General features: G+C 48.6%; 1 protein-coding gene and 1 long non-coding RNA gene across 3 annotated transcripts in view; one reads left to right on the top strand and one right to left on the bottom strand.

The window, feature by feature from the left end:
• The window catches only part of LOC116099472, a 6211-nt gene extending 931 nt beyond the window's left edge, over nt 1-5280 (top strand). Inside the window, exon 2 of the long non-coding RNA XR_004122264.1 lies at nt 5107-5280. This is a non-coding gene — a long non-coding RNA (uncharacterized LOC116099472). The remainder of the gene's footprint in view (nt 1-5106) is intronic.
• Rasgef1a (RasGEF domain family member 1A) overlaps nt 1-6328 on the bottom strand; it is an 80851-nt gene that overhangs the window by 34576 nt on the left and 39947 nt on the right. The window lies entirely within an intron of this gene.

The raw sequence follows: 6328 nt of genomic DNA, 5'->3' as shown, positions 1-6328 counted from the left end.
AAAAAAAAAAAAAAGAAAGAAAGAAAGAAAGAAAGAAAGAAGGAAAGAAAGAAAGAGAGAGAGAGAGAGAAGAAAGAAGGAGGGAGGGAAGGAGGGTACAAGAAGAGGGGAGGCAGAAGATGGGGGGAACAGGAGAGGGGATGGAAAGAGGAGAGGGATAGAGTATGGGAGAAACGATGGGAGAAAATACTTGCATACCACATATGTTGTAAAGCTCTAATATCCAGAATATAAAAGAACTCTAGAATTCAGTGATGGAACCTAGCTGTCCAACAACAGAACAGATTTTTTTAATGTACATATGTACACAGTGGATTGTTTTCAGACATAAAGAAAAAGGAAGTCTCTTGGTTTGCAGGAAAATGGATGCAACCAAAGAAATTGTATTAAGCTAATTAAGCCAATCCCAGGAAAACAAATACACACTCTGTTGTTTGCTGTTTCTAGATTTTCTACAGCAACACAAAATCCGGTGTGTGCATATGGCATTAAAATAGAAGCAAAAATCACCCAAGGAACAAAGTGGGCTACAGGACGGGCAGAGAGGATATTCTATATAAATGATATATACCTGGGGAATGCCCTTGTATGGCACAATACTGTGTACAATAAATATGCATAGTGGAAACTTTTAATTATACTAAAAATAACGTAATGATAGACATCATAATTAAAAATGGGAAACAGAGCTGAAAGTCTATTTCTCCAAAGAGGGTACACACATACCTGGTAAATGCATGAAAATTGTTGGTTGGCATTAGTTATCAGGAAAATACAAAAACAAGCCACGAGGCAGCAGCTCACAACCGCTGAGACAGGTACCGTCAAGAGACAGATATCGATGGCACTGACACACACATACTGCTGGCAAAGATGTGGGGTTGTGCAATCGCTTTGCAAAACAGACTGCTAGTTCTTTACACCATTAAACGGCTATTACAGGACTTGGCAAGTCCATGTCTACATATATACCCAAGACATTTGAGCATATGCCCACACAAACACTTGTGTACAGATGGTAGGGGCTGCTGGGTATGAGAATGGGTGGTGGCTGCTAATGGAGACAGCGTTTCTTTTTTATAATAAAACTGTTCTGGGGTGTGGTGATAATTCCACAGCCTGTACATATCCTAAAAGTCACTGAATTAGCCATTTAAAAAGATTTATGCTATGCAAGTCTGAAGCAATTGATGGCTGATGGTGCACTTCCAGGATGGAACCCAAGACCCCTCACCCTCTCCATAAACTAATAGTTGGCAAGGGCCTGCTGCAGACTTAATTTGCATTTATTTAGTGGTGAATGAGAGCCAGCCATTTTTTTTTTCTTAAAATGTTTCTCTGAGAGCTTCACCTTTGTTTAACTGGCTTGTGGAGGTGTTGTTGTTGTTGTTGTTGTTGCGGCTGCTGCTGCTGCTGCTGCTGTTGCTCCTGCTGCTGCTGCTGCGGCTGCTGGTGTTTCTCCTCACCCATTCGGTCACTGTCTACCTAGTTAGTATGGGTGGGCTTGGACTGTTTGAAGGAGTGGTGAGAAGCATACATATAAACACACAAGTCCTGGTCCCGAGGCTTACATGGTTTAAAGAAGACACAAATACTAAGTAATAGATTCTGCAGTAGGCAGGGGACGTTACAGAGAAGGCAAGAGTGGACTGGACGGATCGGGAGCCCTGTTTATACAGATGGGTTTGAAGCGACCCACATCTGCCGGAAGCAACCTTTGTAGGAACCATCACCGAAAAATGCCTTGGGCAGTGGAGGTGGGGCACTACGAGGTAGGAATAGCTCCTGGTGAGGCTTTGAGGACAGGAAATAGGTTTGTATAGATTTCCTAAATTACAGTGGTACTCAGGACGCATCATTCACAAACTCCCAGTGAACATTGCAATGCAAGATGGTCTGGCAACTGGGATGTCTACAGCTCACAGGCAGGGCGTATGTACAGTGTAGACACACAGGATTAGCAGATAGCCCACCTCCCAGGCAGAGAAAGGTGACACCAGATTTCACCCTTCCTTGGGCGGCAGGCAATTTAAAACAGGAATTGTGTTTTCACTTTTTCATTTAACGCTTTTAGGGTGACGGTGACTAGGTAAAGTGTACTGTCAGACAAACCACAGATGGAGGAGCCGCCTCCTTGGGCCACAATCGGTTTACTTAGGAGGAGAACGTGTCCTTTCTCAGCTTTGGAGGCTGAAAGTCTGAAACCAGCTGTGGGCAGGGGCAGGCGCTTCTTCCTAGACCCCGCCCCCAATTTCTCTTCCTAGTCTCTCACACTGGGCGATCCTTCCTTATCTCTGACTTCCGCTGCCTCTTTGTTCTATGGCCCCAGCTTGCAGCAAGGCCTTCTCCTCTGTCTCTCCCGGACACCAAGTGGAGTCCGAATGCACCTCATCCCAGTGTGGCTTCACTTCAACTTGTTCACACCTGCAAAGATCCCGTCCGTGTGCTCCAGACGGGGCAGATTTGGACTGCTAACACTTTTTTAACCTGCCTCCGTGGGTTTGTTTATTTTTCTATTGCTAGCGATGGGACTCGGGTCCTTGCATACACTAGGCAAGCTCTGCCCGTGCCCCAGCTTCTTAAAACACTTGATGGCTTCATACTCCTCAAATAGCTGCTGACAGGGAGGGCAAGACCCAGACTCTGCTGGGTCTCCTCCCCCACTGCTCCTGGGTGACTCTACTCCAAATGAACCCCCATGTCAGAAGCTGCTCCTCCTAGGAACTCCCAGATGGAAGCCTTTGGATCATCCCAGGACTGTCTCCCTCTGTCAGGCAGCATCCACCTTACCCCTCCAGAAAACAGGTGGTCCACCCTCTGCTATTTTTAATTACCTTGGATTTACTTTATATAATAGCCTTTACTGCCGAAGAAATTTTGGGAATATCTGCTGTGTGTCACATGGCCTCAAAGGAAGATACTAGGAGTAAGAGGCCATGAGCACTGACCTCCAAGCATCCCCTCCCTTTAAGCTCTGGCCCAAATTTCATGACAGTCACGTGTGAGGAGGAACCCAGGAGTACGTCTTTTTACAAGGAAGGACAGAGACCTGTGTGACAGATCACAGTAAAGGACAGGGTTCCCCATCAGACCTCTTCATCTGGATTTGACCCCATCAGATTGCTACACGCTTTTGCTAAGAATGGCCCTTCATTCACATGCACACCCCAAGTCTGCTTTCCACAAAAGCAGTTTTGGAAAGAAAAGGTCTCTTTGGCTTACAGGTCCCTATCATGGCAAATCATCCAGGGATAGAAAGGCAGGCACACAAGGCAGGAGCCTGAGGCAGGAACTGAAGCCGGGGCCACGGAGGAGGATGCTTACGAGCTTGCTCCCATGGCTTGCTTAGCCTGCTTTTTTATCCAACCCAAGTCTACCTGCCCATCACCTACAGTGGGCTAGGTCTTTTCACAGCAATCATTAATCAAGAAAATGTCCCACAGACATGCTCACAGGTAGTGAGAGCTAGAAGATGTCCGAGATGGGCAGACCTCAGGTGTGGCCTTGTCAGGGTCAGGGTCAGGGTCAGTTGGTCAGGGTCAGTTGGTTAGGGTCAGGGTCAGTGGGTCAGTGGGTCAGTTGGTCAGGGTCTACCCTATTGGGAAGATTCTCTTCCCCCATTCCCAGGGTGCAGCCATCTGTCCAGGGTAGCAGAAGGAATCCCCTGGAACTAATGGCCTTTGCACTTCTTCTAAAGTCTTGGAACCTGTGACCTTGCATGAGTGATACCTGGCAGGCCCAGACTGTCCCATTATATTCAAAAATACCCAAAATAGCACTCTGCTCTACGCTAGGTTTCTGAAGCCTTCAGCATCTGGTCTTAGGAACATACTTTGTCCTCAGGCACACAGCAAGATAGAGTCCTGTCCAAGCTCTGCACAGCCAACACAGGATGGGTATGTCAGTGCCCACCCACAGCTCAGATTGGCTAGGATTACTGCCAGCTGGGCCAGCTCTACATCACTCGGAAAGAGCTTCCCGAGGGGCCCGTGGCAGGTGGCACTGGGCTCCACTAGCCATCCATCGAGTCCAGAACAAATGATGCTCCTGCAGCTTTACCAGTCTCCACCCCAAGAACTGATACAGGCGCCAAGGTCTCGGTGTCCCTTAGCCAGGGGATGATGTTCCTGAAAGGGAACATGTTCATGTGCAGGCTCAATGTATATTTTTAAAACAAGTTTCTTCAGTGCCCTGTGCAAGTGCAGCCCTGAGGGAGACAGCACGAACCTGCAGCAGGGTGTCATAGGGTAAAGGAGTCGCTGCGAGTCTTTAAGCCTCTTTTGGAAAATGTAGCTTGGTGTCAAGTACCTAAGACCGCCAGCATAGCTGCCAGGCAGCCTCTCTTCCCCCATTGATAAGAATGTGTCCCGGAGGGAGGAACCAGTCTTCAACCAGGCTAGCATGAGCATTAGAGGATTTCCTGGTTCCCAATTGGTGGAGTTGGTGCACTGAGGATGGATTGGTAAGTATCAGGCCAGGAGGGAATGACTCTGAGGGCACCAGAAACCCAGAAATGTCCCAGAAGAGGCATGGTGTGGGTCTGTTCTGGAGATTAGACCCTGGGTTGACTCTTCTGCACCTCAATGTCTGAGACTCAGTTTCCTTTCGCATTCCAGTCTGTACTGGCTGGTTTTGTGTGTCAACTTGACACAGGCTGGAGTTATCACAGAGAAGGGAGCTTCAGTTGGGGAAGTGCCTCCATGAGATCCAGCTGTGGGGCATTTTCTCAATCAAGGAGGTAGGGCCCCTTGTGGGTGGTGCCATCCCTGGGCTGGAAGTCTTGGGTTCTATAAGAGAGCAGGCTGAGCAAGCCAGGGGAAGCAAGCCAGTAAGGCACATCCTCCATCGCCTCTGCATCAGCTCCTGCTTTCTGACCTGCTTGAGTTCCAGTCCTGACTTCCTTTGTGATCAACAGCAATATGGAAGTAAGCCAAATAAACCCTTTCCTCCCCAACTTGATTCATGGTCATGATGTTTGTGCAGGAATAGAAACCCTGACTAAGACCCAGTCCTAGCAGGAGAACCGATCAGCCAATGTACTACTGACATGCATCCCTGTGCATCTGGCAGTTAAGTCCCTGATGCCCCTTGTTATCCTCCCTGCAGTGAGGGGTCTGCAGGCAGCCTGCCTGGGCCTGTCAGCAACAACCCAACAACTTGAGGGGCCTGCTTGCAAATTGGACTGCTACCAGGAGGGCTCCAGGAAATGCCATTGCTGCAGCAGCTCGAGCGCCTTCCAGAACACACCTACACATGTGAGAATAAAGCCACATACACTGATTGAGTGGTCTTTTGTTTATAGCGAAGTGAGACACTGGCGTGTGAGGGATGCAGGCAACTGTGAAGACAGAGGTGTGCTGGAGCCCGAGGCCAGCTACCTCGCATCTACAGGGGTCAGGGGACCATGCTGGCCTTTAGTTGTGGGAGCCCTGTGCAGATAGTGAGGATGCTCAGTGTGGGAGCTGGTGTCAGGAAATGGCATCAGCCCAGGACCCCAAGACCAAGTTCTCAGCACAAAGGACATTTATTTGCCCCAGAGGAGGAAGAACTAAGAGGCAGGGGATAGAAGATGAGGGAGGAGGGGAAGGGAACTTGGTATCTGTCCTTGGGGACAAAGGACTGCCTCTGGATAGAGAGGAGACAGATGTAGCCCATAGGCAAATGGTGGTTTTTAAAGGTAAAGGGATTGTTGGGATATCCTTTGTTGGGATAAAATGTTTAATTTTAATTGGGCATGTTAATTAGGTGAGCCAAAGGGGTCTTTTGATTGCTGGACTTCAATGATTTTATAGCTAGACCTTGGCAATCAGCCTCAGGAGGAGGAAGTGGCCAAATAAGGGAACAGCATTTGATGGCTAGCTTTAGGAAAGTAATATAATGTTTTTTTCAAGGCAAAAGGAATGGGGGAAGAAGGGCAAGGCCTGCCAAAGCCATACTCGCAATGCTTGAGCTGGCCAGCGTCCCTTCAGCTGGGAAGGGTCATTGCCACCAAGATCAGCAGGAGTCCAGGTCACTGACTCGATGCTCTCAGGACTAAAATGACACCAGAAGCTAGACCCCCTTGTTAGCTTGCATGGACAGGGTGATGCAGGACAAGGACTCAAGTCTGTCTTGCCCAGAAGTGGCCAGTTTCCAATTTCCTCCTCACTCTTATTGGGTCTAAAGGTGGGAGTCCTCCCAATACTGATAAGATCACTAGGAGCAGACAGATGGGGAGGTCTTTCTGGATGATAGCCATAGCAAAAATCATAGAGGCGGGACAACTGGGTCTACTGAGACCTCGATTAGCCCCCTAGAGGCGGGACAACTGGGTCTACTGAGACCTCGA

This window comes from Mastomys coucha, unplaced genomic scaffold (assembly GCF_008632895.1).
Source record: "Mastomys coucha isolate ucsf_1 unplaced genomic scaffold, UCSF_Mcou_1 pScaffold20, whole genome shotgun sequence".
Lineage (NCBI taxonomy): Eukaryota > Metazoa > Chordata > Mammalia > Rodentia > Muridae > Mastomys > Mastomys coucha.
Note: the sequence above shows the minus strand (reverse complement) of the source record. Positions and strands in the feature narration are given on the sequence as shown.